The following is a 12872-nucleotide window of genomic DNA, read 5'->3' on the forward strand; positions in this document are numbered from 1 at the left end:
GGATGCTCAGTGTTTAACTTACCTTCGCCCACCTACGCTTTGATCCTTTGGTTCAATCCATACCCCTACAAAAACATACCCATGGGTAAAATTTATTTTTCAGTCTTTCTAATTTCTTCTAAAAATAGGATTATATATTTTATGTCTTCTACAACTTACTTTCTCACTAAAAATAAGATGTGAGAAAATGTTCAAGACAATAGAAAATCTGACTCTTCTTTTTAAGATCTAATATGGGGGCGCCTGGGTGGCTCAGTGGGTTAGGCCTTGGCTCTTGGTTTTGGCTCAGGTCATGAGCTCGTGGGTCGTGGGATCCAGCCTCCCCACCCCCACTCCCCGTGGGGCTCCGCCAGCAGCGTGGAGTTGGCTTGAAAGATTCTCTCCCTCTGTCCCTCCCCCAACTCGCGCTGGAGTGCTCGCTCTCAAATAAATAAATAAATCTTTTTAAATATTTTATTTATTTATTTGACAGAGAGAGACACAGCTAGAGAGGGAACACAAGCAGGGGGAGTGGGAGAGAGAGAAGCAGGCTTCCCTCTGAGCAGGGAGCCCGATAAGGGGCTGGATCCCAGGACCCTGTGATCAGGACCTGAGCCGAAGGCAGAAGCTTAATGACTGAGCCACCCAGGCGCCCCAATAAATAAATATTTTTTAAAAACAAAAACTAATGTATTTGGTATATAATATACATAATACATACACATAGGAGTTCAGATGGGAGGGGTCTCAATCCATCTCCAGATTTTCCCAGAAATAACCACTGTACCCAGTTCCCTGATAGTCTTTATATATCAAGCACATGTGTGTATTATTTCTTTGAATAAATACTGATACGGCATCAGTTGATTGCTACATGCTAAGTGCTAGGATTACAAAGTGCCTTCCTGCAGGGGTGTTCCAAGTGGAGAATTGGAGGGGAGATACGGAGAAAGAGATGAGGTTGATGCATTCCAGTAAAACTAACTCAACAAGGTGTAGTATGTGCTATGTTAGCAGAATTTGAAAAAAAAAAAAAAAACTGATAAGGAGATATGGAGGCAAAATCAAGAAATTTGGTATGATTGAAAGTGAGTCTTGAAGGATGAATATCAAGCCATTGAAATGGTTATAGGAAATGTTACAAGTATCGGGTATCGAGTAAGCAAGAACACAGCAGCATAGGGGATATACACATTCTGGGAATACTGAATAATGTGTTATGGCTAGAAATTAAGGGTATGTGTGTGTTATTGTCACAAACATAGACAAATAGATCCAAGACAAAACAGCTCAGAAGCAGATTCAGGCATATATGGACATTCAGTATGTGTTAGTATTTCAAGTCAATGGGGAACAGAAGCTGTTGGGACAATTGGCTAAAGGATTAAGTTATTAGGTCTCTATTTCACATCATTCACAAATAATTTCTTTATATTCTACATGTTCCAAAATTTCACTATGATCTACTCAGTAGGCTTGTTTAATATAGAAACGAATGTGTTTCAGCTCTAGGAAATTGTTTTATATTATTTCCTTGAATAATAGCCTCCTTTCTGTTTGGTTTTTTGTTTGTTTCTTTCTTTCCAAAAGTCCTTAAACTTTATGTTTTTGGTCTCCTTGCAGATTGTCACCACTTTATATCTAATCCTTCTATTGAATTTTTATGTTGGCTGCCATAACTTTAATTTCTTAAAGCTCTTCTTTATTCTCTGAAGATTCCCTTTTTCCTCAACTGTTCTGGTTTCATCTTTTTGAAAATACAAATTAAAAGTATGTTTAAGAGTTCTCTTTGTTCCCAGAATTAGTTTGGACACTGTGGAATCTCCCTACTGCTCACATTGTCAAAACTACGAATCCACTGAGGTTGTGAATTAATCTGCAGCCTCTGCAGCTGTAATTCTGCTATCTGCAAAATAAATTTTGAGGTTAGTTTTAGAGTTATTTCAAACTTGAGGCTATAAGAAATAAGATATTGGGTGGTTCAGCATTCCCAAATCAATCAATGTGATAGAACACAGTAAGAGGAGAGAGAAGAATCATATGGTCCTCTCAATTGATGCAGAAAAAGCATTTGACAAAATACAGATCTTTTCCTGATTAAAACTCTTCAGAGTATAGGGATAGAGGGAACATTCCTCAAGTTCATAAAGTCTATCTATGAAAAACCCACAGCGAATATCATCTTCAATGGGGAAAAGCTGGGAGCCTTTCCCTCTAGATCAGGAACACAAAAAGGATGCCCACTCTAGCCACTATAGTTCAACATAGTACTAGAAGTCCTGCAACATCAATCAGACAACAAAAAGAAAAGTATTCAAATAGGCAAAGAAGAAGTCAAACTCTCTCTCATCGTACATGACATGATACTTTATGTGGAAAATCCAAGACTCCACCCCCAAATTACTAGAACTCATCCAGCAATTCAGTAATGTGGCAGGATACAAAATCAATGCACAGAAATCAGTTGCTTTCTTATACACTAACAATGCAACTGTAGAAAGAGAAATTAGAGAAATGATTCCATTTAAAATAGCGCCAAAAACCATAAGATACCTCAGAATAAACCTAACCAAAGAGGTAAATGATCTATACTCTAGGAACTACAGAACACTCATGAAAGAAATTGAAGAAGACACAAAAAGATGGAAAAACATTCCATGCTCATGGATCAAAAGAATAAACATTGTTAAAATGTCTATGGTACCCAGAGCAATCTATACCTTCAATGCCATCCCAATCAAAATTCCAATGACATTTTTCAAAGTGCTGGAATAAACAATCCTAAAATTTGTGTGGAATCAGAAAAGACCCCGAATCGCCAAGGAAATGTTGAAAAAGAAAAACAAAGCTGGGGGCATCATGTTGCCCCATTTCAAGCTATATTACAAAGCTGTGATCACCAAGATAGCATGGTACTGGCACAAAAACAGACATACAGACCAGTGGAACAGAATAGAGAGCCTAGATATGGACCTTCAACTCTATGGTCAAATAATCTTTGACAAAGCAAGAAAAAACATGTAATGGAAAAAAGACAGTCTCTTCAATAAATGGTGCTGGGAAAATTGGACAGCCACATGCAGAAGAATGAAACTCGACCATTCTCTAACACCATTCACAAAGATAAACTCAAAGTGGATGAAAGACCTCAATGTGAGACAGGAATCCATCAAAATCCTAGAGGAGAATATAGGCAGTAACCTCTTGGACATCGGCCACAGCAACTTCTTTCAAGATACATCTCCAAAGGCTAGTGAAACAAAAGCAAAAATGAACTTTTGGGACTTCATCAAGATAAAAAGCTTCTGCACAGCAAAGGAAACAGTCAACAAAACAAGGAGGCAACCCACAGAATGGGAGAAGATATTTGCAAATGACACTACAGATAAAAGGCTGGTATCCAAGATCTATAAAGAACTTCTCAAACTCAACACACAAAAAACAAATGATCAAGTCAAAAAATGGGCAGAAGACATGAACAGACACTTCTCCAAAGAAGACATACCTATGGCTAACAGACACGTGAAAAAATGTTCATCGTCATTAGCCATGAGGGAAATTCAAATCAAAACCACGTTGAGATACCACCTTACACCAGTTAGAATGGCAAAAATGGACAGGGAAAGAAACAACAAATGTTGGAGAGGTTGTGGAGAAAGGGGAACCCTCTTACACTGTTGGTAGGAATGCAAGTTGGCACAGCCACTTAGGAAAATAGTGTGGAGGTGCCTCAAAAAATTAAAAATAGAGCTACCCTATGACCCAGCAATTGCACTCCTGGGTATTTACCCCAAAGACACAGATGTAGTGAAAAGAAGGGCCATATGCACCCCAATATCCATAGAAGCAATGTCCACAATAGCCAAACTGTGGAAAGAGCCAAGATGCCCTTCAACAGATGAATGGATAAAGAAAATGTGGTCCATATATACAATGGAATATTACTCAGGTATCAGAAAGGATGAATACCCAACTTTTACATCAACATGGATGGGACTGGAGGAGATTATGCTAAGTGAAATAAGTCAAGCAGAGAAAGTCAATTATCATATGGTTTCACTTATTTGTGGAACAGAAGGAATAGCACAGAGGACATTAGGAGAACGAAGGGAAAAATGAAGGGGGGGAATCAGAGGGAGAGATGAACCATGAGAGACTATGGACTCTGAGAAACAAACTGAGGGTTCTAGAGGGAAGGTGGGTGGGGCGATGGGTTAGCCTGGTGATGGGTATTAAAGAGGGCACATACTTCATGGAGCACTGGGTGTTATATGCAAATAATGAATCATGGAACAATATATCAAAAACTAATGATGTAATGTATGGTGATTAACATAACATAATAAAATTTAAAAAAAACAAATGATGTATTGTATGTTGAATAACATAACAATAAAATTAAATTAAAAAAAAGAAATGAGATTATTTTAATAAAGTAATACAAATGCCCTGATTCCCTGACAGTGGCTTGAACAAATATTTTATGACTTTGCGCTTGACATGCCTTTAAGCTCCCTGTTACATACAGAAGGAACCAACTGACCCAGCAGTCCTCAAATTCGTCACCTGCTTCTTGCTCTTCAATGCCAGTGGCCACTTCCCCCAAGCTTTCAGTGGCCACTCCTTCCAGATGATGAGAGGTCATTATTTAACTGTTTCACAGCGACTGGCACCCCACCCCTTAACACTAATGGGATTTTCACTGCCTGTAGAGCCCTCACCAGACCCCACTGACCAATCCCCGATGACCATTTCATTGAGGATCTGTGGTCTGCAACCACTCCTGGTCCTACTTTCTATTTCAGTGAGGGTTCTTAGTTCCAAAAAAATAGAAACCCACTCCAAATACTTCATGCTAACCATGAATTTATTTATTTTTTTTAAATTTTATTATGTTATGTTAGTCACCATACAATACATCATTAGTTTTTGATGTGGTGATCCACGATCCACTGTTTTCGTATAACACCCAGTGCTCCATGCAGTACGTGCCCTCCTTAATACCCATCACCGGGCTAACCAATCCCCCCTCCCCCCTCCCCTCTAAAACCCTGTTTGTTTCTCAGAGTCCATAGTCTCTCATGGTTCATCTCTCCCTCCAATTCCCCCCCCCCATTTTTCCCTTCCTTCTCCTAATGTCTTCCATGCTATTCCTTATGTTCCACAAATAAGTGAAACCGTATGATAATTGACTTTCTCTGCTTGACTTATATCACTTAGCATAATCTCCTCCAGTCCCATCCATGTTGATGTAAAAGTTGGGTATTCATCCTTTCTGATGGCTGAGTAATATTCCATTGTATATATGGACCACATCTTCTTTATCCATTCATCTGTTGAAGGGCATCTCGGCTCTTTCCACAGTTTGGCTATTGCGGACATTGCTGCTATGAATATTGGGGTGCATATGGCCCTTCTTTTCACTACATCTGTGTCTTTGGGGTAAATACCCAGGAGTGCAATTGCTGGGTCATAGGGTAGCTCTATTTTTAAATTTTTGAGGAACCTCCACACTGTTTTCCAAAGTGGCTGTACCAAATTGCATTCCCACCAACAGTGTAAGAGGGTTCCCCTTTCTCCACAACCTCTCCAACATTTGTTGTTTTTTTCCCTGTCCGTTTTTGCCATTCTAACTGGTGTAAGGTGGTATCTCAATGTGGTTTTGATTTGGATTTCCCTGATTAACCATGAATTTATAATGGATATCAATATCTCAGAGACTCCAGGAGTTTATATAAACAGGAGTAGGGCCCCAAATGAAACTTCAGAAATAATGTAGAGAAAACCCTGTCAGCAGTGTCGGGCACTGTGATACTCGGGGGTACTGTTTGAGACTCTCTGCTATAGAAATCAAGAATACAAATGGGACACATGAAACTCATCAGATGTGTTAAGTGTAGATAGGTTACTAGCTTACAAGACAGAGGTAAAATTCATAAGATATGCTAAATAAAATTGAGTAAGCAGATCGTATATGCGTTAGACATGGAAAGTGATATTCTGATTCACTGCATATATACAAAGCATACAAAGCATTCAGTATTCATGCGGTCTTCATTCAGCCACCCATCAGTAACACCAATTTGGACCCAAATGTCTGGTGCCCAGAAAACACCATGGCCACTCAGCAGGCTACTTGGCAAGCTATGGTTGTGGTGAGGTGTATTGTCCCTGCATCTCTCCAGAAGAGCAAGTATATGTCATTGGTCCTTCTGTCTGGGGACCGCTCGCTCAAACCTCAGCTCTGTCCTCGCAATCACATTGGCAGCAGGGAAGCATGACATGCAGGGAAAGAGATAAGACCTACAAACATTCTATATCCTATGAGTCAGCTTGATCTGTCTACTCACACCCTAAGTGTGCTAATTTACTCCATCTCTCCTCCTATTTCTCACTGTGTGTGTTTGTTTTGAGAGCGTGTGTGTGTGTGTGTGTGTGTCTGTGTGTGTGCGCGCGCGCACAGGAGCAAGCGGGGTGGGGGCAGAGGGAGAGAGAATCTTAAGCAGGCTCCGCACTGGGCGTGATGCAGGGCTCCATCTCACAACCCTGAGATCATGACCTGAGCCAAAATCAAGAGTCGGACGCTTAACCAAATGAGCCACCCAGGCCCTCCTCTCACTGCGTGTTTTAAATTATTTAGTAAACCATGTGATTTAAGCATTTCGGTTTGGTCTGTGAGCCTTTCTATTCCGTGACCTCCAGTGTGGCTTGCCCAGTGATGCAACCGGAGGCTATCTTGGCATTAAGGCAATTTCCCACGTGCACAGACACCACAGCCTGTGAGCGGATGGGCCAGCCTGGGTGCTAGATGCTAACTCTTGACTGTCTAGCAAGGGCATCCCTGGAAAACCTTGTGTGCCTGCTTCTACCCTCGCCTGAAATTCTTGCTCTCTGCACTGCTGGATTGGGATCCAGGTGAGGCTGCATCTGTTTGGTGGAGCCTAGACCTTTGCTACAGGAGAGGAAGGAAAGGCAGGATCTGACTTCTAGAGTGAGAAGCACAGACAGTGATAAGAGGAGCGAGGCACTCAAAGAAAGACAAGTATTCTCTACAGCTGATCTGGTCTGCCCTCCTTCTCTCTGCATATATGCAGACAGGGATAGATGATGGAAGGCTGCCCACCAACATCAAACCCGGTTGTTTCTGGAAGGTGAGCTTTTGCATTATGTATTGTTTTCTTATTTAGACTTGACTATATTACAGTAGTCCCTTCTTATCTGCACAAGATAGGTCCAAGACCCCCAGTGGAAGCCTGAACCCACAGACAGTACCGAACCCTATACATACTATGTTTTTTCCTATACATACATACCTATGATAAAGTTTCATTTGTAAATCAGGCACAGTAAGAGGTGAACAACAACAACTAATAATAAAATAGGACAGTTACAACAGTATACGGTAATGAAAGTTATGTGAATGTGGTCTCTCTCTCAAAATATCTTGTTGTACCATACCCACCCTTATTCTTCTTGTGATGATGTGAGATGACAAAATGCCTACGTGATGAGGTGAAGTGAGGTAGATGACACAAGCATTGCGATGTAACGTGAGGCTATTATTGATCTTCTGATGACTTCCAGACCATGGGCAACTGAATCCATGGAAAGTGAAACCACAGATAAGAGTGGAATACTGTACTGGGGAGGTTTGGTGTCAGGCCTAAAATTAAGGTCCAGTATTATGTGCTGCCTTGAAATCTGGGGGAAACTGGGATGGCCTTGAATGACCTAACCGTGGGTTTGCCTCCCCACTCTGCTCCCACGGAAAAGATCTGCTATCCAAACAACCCTCCTTATCATGGAGACCAGATGCAATTGCTGCTAATTCCTGAGTATCAGGCTTTGGTGCTCTGCCAGCCTGCAGAATGATGCAGACAAGCCAACTACATCTTCCCATTGGGGTGGGGTGGGGGGAACCAGGAGGCACCTCTTCCTCTTGTTACTACGAAGCCTGCCTCCTACAGCTCCCGGCTATTCACTCTGTTCCCAAGTGCAACCCTATGGGGCCCCGTGTGGCGTGTGGCATCCTCCTTCCCTGGACTATGAATATATGCGGCGAATAAACTTCTGTGGATATCATCCATCTGGTGTCAGATGTCATGTGTTTGACTGTCCCCGCAAATGGCAGGCAGGAATCCCAACCTCAGCAAAGAAGTGCAGAAGAGGCCATCAAAGCAGGAGGCAATATAAATCATAAAACTTGTTAAAGCACCATTGGGACAGACTAATCAGAATTTCAAATATGTTTACCCTTCGACCCAGTTCCAGTGAATTATCCTGTAGAAATATTTACACAGGATCTCAGTGTCAAAATACATAAGGCTGTTCATTGCAGCATTTTTTGCTATAAGATAAAACTGGAAGCAGCCTACATGTGCATCAGTAAGGGACTGAATAAGTACTTCCATATAGTGCAATATGGTGAAGTCATTAAAATTGAAGTGGTAAAACAATACTGAATGATGCAGAAATAATTTCACAATATATTTTACAATAGCTACTCAAAATATGCCAGCGTTATGAGTTAATTAGGCAGCAACATCCTATTTTTATCCCATAGCATTTATCTATTCCCAAATTTGCCCTGCACCAACTCTCTGATTTTATTCCCTAGAATTGTTTCCATAAACATGTGTTTTTTAACAAATAAAGAGAAGAAAATCAAATTTTGTTAATGCCATGGATGTATATTTTTTCCCTGAAGAGTAAATGGATTGGCAGGATTTTAAATGTGAGAAAATTAAGATTGAGTAAAATTAATCAGTCTGACATGAAATCACCAAACACAGAGAAGGTATATCTTAAACATTTGTTGGATGGATGGATGAGTGGATGGATGGACGGGTAGATGGATGGATGATGGAAGGATGGATGGATAAATAAATGTGAAAACCAGGTTCCATGCACCTATTACTAAATATAGCTTATTAATTCAATAAGTATCTTTGGACCTGAATTCCCAAATGCAATAAGAATATATCATATGGTTTCACTTATTTGTGGAACATAAGAAATAGCATGGAGGACATTAGGAGAAGGAAGGGAAAAATGAAGGGGGGGAAATCGGAGGAAGAGATGAACCATGAGAGACTATGGACTCTGAGAAACAAACTGAGGGTTTTAGAGGGGAGGGAGGTGGGGGGATGGGTTAGCCTGGTGATGGGTATTAAGGAGGGCACGTACTGCATGGAGCACTGGGTGTTATATGAAAACAATGAATCGTGGATCACTACATCAAAAACTAATGATGTATTGTATGGTGACTAACATAACATAAAATAAAATTTTAAAAAAACAGTATATTTCTGAAACTAACTTTAAAAAAGAATATAATAGTATATTTAAGGTAATATAAAAAAGACTAGATAATGAATATCTTTGTAGGATTTGCCTCAGCTCCTTATACCCTAAAGGTTTAAATCATTTTCAATCCTGCTTAATACACCAAGCATTTGAAGCTACTTTGAATTTCTTATTCCTTAGTTTTCCCGGAAGGTGGCGGTATGATGTAAAGACTAAGTTCTCTATCTAGGTCCAAATAGGATTTAACCATCTTCATCATCACCGTCATTGTCAATAAAATTATATTGCTAAGGGATCTTGTTTGTGCCTTGGCATAATATTATTTTTAAATCTTATTTCAGAACAAAATCAGAAAGAGTTAGGAACCTTGAATTATTTTTTCCTACTTTATTTTGGTGACATAACCAAATAAGGGAGGGATTATGTTAGGTCAGACTCCCTAGGCTTGTGATTTACTGGGCACTGCTCTCAGGAGAGAGAGAATAAGGAAAGCAAGATAAGGCAGAAGAAGGGGTTGAACAAAGATAAAGGTTGAGCTGCAGTCAAATATCAACCTGACCCCATCGGGAGCCCTGGAGCATGAGTGACACCCCACAGGTGCCCCCACTTAGAGACAAGGGGCTGAGCTTTTGTACCCCCGTCTCAGATCAACGTTGGCTGCAAGAAGCCCCCCAGGGATGCGGGTCATAACTTCCCAGAGCAGTTTCAGTTCAATTGAAGGCAATTCTCTGGAGGAAGGGGCAGATATGAGTGATAACAGCCAACTCAAAAAAGCTGGGGTATGGGGACATAAAAAAAAATCCATTTGTTCTTTAGGGGAAAGAAATCCATTCATGGAATTAACAATATTTGTTTTTTTAAAAAAAAATACACTTTACAGGTGCCTGGGTGGCTCAGCCAGATGAGTGGCTGACTCTTGCTTTTGGCTCAGGTCATGATCTAGGGGTCCTGGGATGGAGCCCCATGTCAGGCTCCGTGCTCAGCAGGGAGTCTGCTTCTCTCCCTCTCCCTCTGCCCCTCCCCCCACGCACGCTCACTCGCCCTCTCTCTCTCTCAAATAAACAAATAAAACTTTTAAATAAATAAACAAACAAACAAACAAATTACACTTCCATGGAAATGGTTTTATGGAAGAGGCCAGGAAACAGGATCTGGGGGAGGCACCAAGGGCATCCTCTGCAAGGATCTACATCAACGCTTGCATGAATTAAGCCTGACTGACAAACTGCCATCATAATCCTCGAGACTTTAAAGAATTTAGAATCATGTGGCCAATGCATAAACTTGTTCAATCACTATGTTGTACACCCCTGAAACTAATGTAACATTATGTATGAACTACACTCAAAAGCAAAAAAAAAAATCACACCAAAAACCAATGATGTATTGTATGGTGACTAACATAACATAATAAAATTTAAAAAAAAATTTTTAAAGAATCCTGTGGCAGCTGCTCACTCCCAGTTTTATCATGTGATGATGCTATGTGGTGCATGGGGAATCACTGTTATTTTGAGCACTTTAAAATAAAGAGAAAGTGACATTCATACAGAGAAAGTTTTGAGCGCCGTAGTGGGTACTCCTGGTGGTCTGCCTAGATCCCATCCATCACTGTGCCTGCCAGGTCCTATCCCAACCCCACCCCAAGGGGCAGACCACAGCCAGTGATTGGCCCAGGGGTAAAAGTCTTTGCCTCCAGATAGACCAGCGCCACAGTGCACACTCCAGAGCTCCCCTAAGGAATTAAGCTGAGGCTAGACTCCTGCTGAGACTACCTCCTTATTTAGCTCCTTCCCCCGCCTATCATGTTTCCTTAGTACCCTTCTCCCGAGAGCGTACTCCTCCAAAAACTCATGTGCATGCCAGCCCCTATCTTTCCTTAATAAATTGTGTGCATCCCAGCGCCTACTCTCCCCCAACAAATTATGTGCATCTGACCCCAATTCTCCCCCCAACACAAAATGTGCATCCCAATTCCTACCTCGGGATCTCCTTACAGGCAACTGGCCTAAGACAGCTGCACTGTGAAGAATTTTCTATCAATTAGTATAGACTAACTTTAGGACTACTGTGAAGGTTTTCTGGGAGGTAATGCTTCTGGTCTTGAGGAGCTAGGAAGGGGACTAGCATTAGAAAGAGAAAGAGAACTCCAGGTAGAGGGAACATCATGTGCAAAAAAAAGACTTTATGAGAATGGGGGTTATTTTGTCTGTTTTGTTCACTATTTTATCCCTTTGTGCCTAGAATAGATCAGTGCTCTCTGGGGTTAGGATAGAGGTTGACTCTGGACTCTGAGGTATATAGATACCTGGAGATTCCCATTGTTGAGAGCCAAGCTGCTGGCCCTCCACCACCAGGAGACCTCTAAAGAGCTAATCAAGAGAGTCAGGAACTTGAAGTCACCAAGGGCAGCCACTTCGGAAAGTGGCTGATAACTGCCCTCCAGCCAGATCTTTGTGTCCATTCATTCATTAACTCAATATTTATTGAGCATCTACTGTGTGCCAGATGCTGCGTGAGGCACAGGGACTACAGCAATGAATAAACCAAACAAAATTCTTTGTCCCGTAGAGCAGGCATTCCAGCAGGGCAGAGAGACAGCAAACAAAATAAATGAAGTAGATAAGTAAATTGTTTTGTATATTAGAAGGCGATGGGTACAATGAACAGAAATAACTAAGCAAAGTGGACGGAGGATGTGTGTATGAGAAAGATTGAGAGAGAGAGAGGGAGGGAGGGAGAAAGGAAGAAGGAGACAGAGAGAGAGAGAGAGATTTTAGACAGGGAGGTAAAGGGAGGCCTCACCAACAAGCGGACACTTGAACAATGACTTGAAGTCAGCCAGGGAGCCGTGTAATTACGTGCAGGAATCTGGAGGAAATCATTTAGGAAGAACAGCATTATATAGAAAGCATTTAGGGAAGAACAAGTACAAAAGCCGAGGCAGGAATGTGCCTGGAATGTTCAAGGAAAGGCAGGGAACTGGTGTGGCTGAAGCAGAGAAAGCAGAGGACAGGGTGGGGGAGACTGGGAGGGGATGAGGGCAAGGAGGTGACAAGGGAAGATCACATAGGAACTTATGGGCTATGGTGAGAACTTTGGCTTTTATTTTAAGTGAAGTGGGAGTCAAAATAAATAAATAAAAAATAAATAAGTGAAGTGGGAGTCATGAAGGCTCTCAGCAGAGGAGGAACAGGATCTGACTTAGATTTAACAGGATCACATTACCTTTGACCTCACTAAAGCTTTATTAAACCTCACAGCCTGGCTGAGATGTGCCAGGAGGAAGCAGAGAGAACAGCATTTCCAACCTGAGTCTAGGGCTAGGGTGTCAGGGGTAAGAATCAGCATAAGACAATGAACAGACTGTTCATTGAAGTCAACAGTAGCAAAGACAGCAGTCTGTCAGTGAGGTGAAAAATCTAGGAGGGATGGATAGATGGATGGATGGATCGATCGATCGATAAATGGATGGATGGAGTGAGGGATGGATAGACGGATGGATGGATGGATGGATGGATGGATGGATGGATGGATGGATGGTTGGATGGATGGCAGGATGGATGGAGTGAGGGATGGATAGACGG

The sequence above is a fragment of the Halichoerus grypus genome, chromosome 1 (genome assembly GCF_964656455.1).
Source record: "Halichoerus grypus chromosome 1, mHalGry1.hap1.1, whole genome shotgun sequence".
Lineage (NCBI taxonomy): Eukaryota > Metazoa > Chordata > Mammalia > Carnivora > Phocidae > Halichoerus > Halichoerus grypus.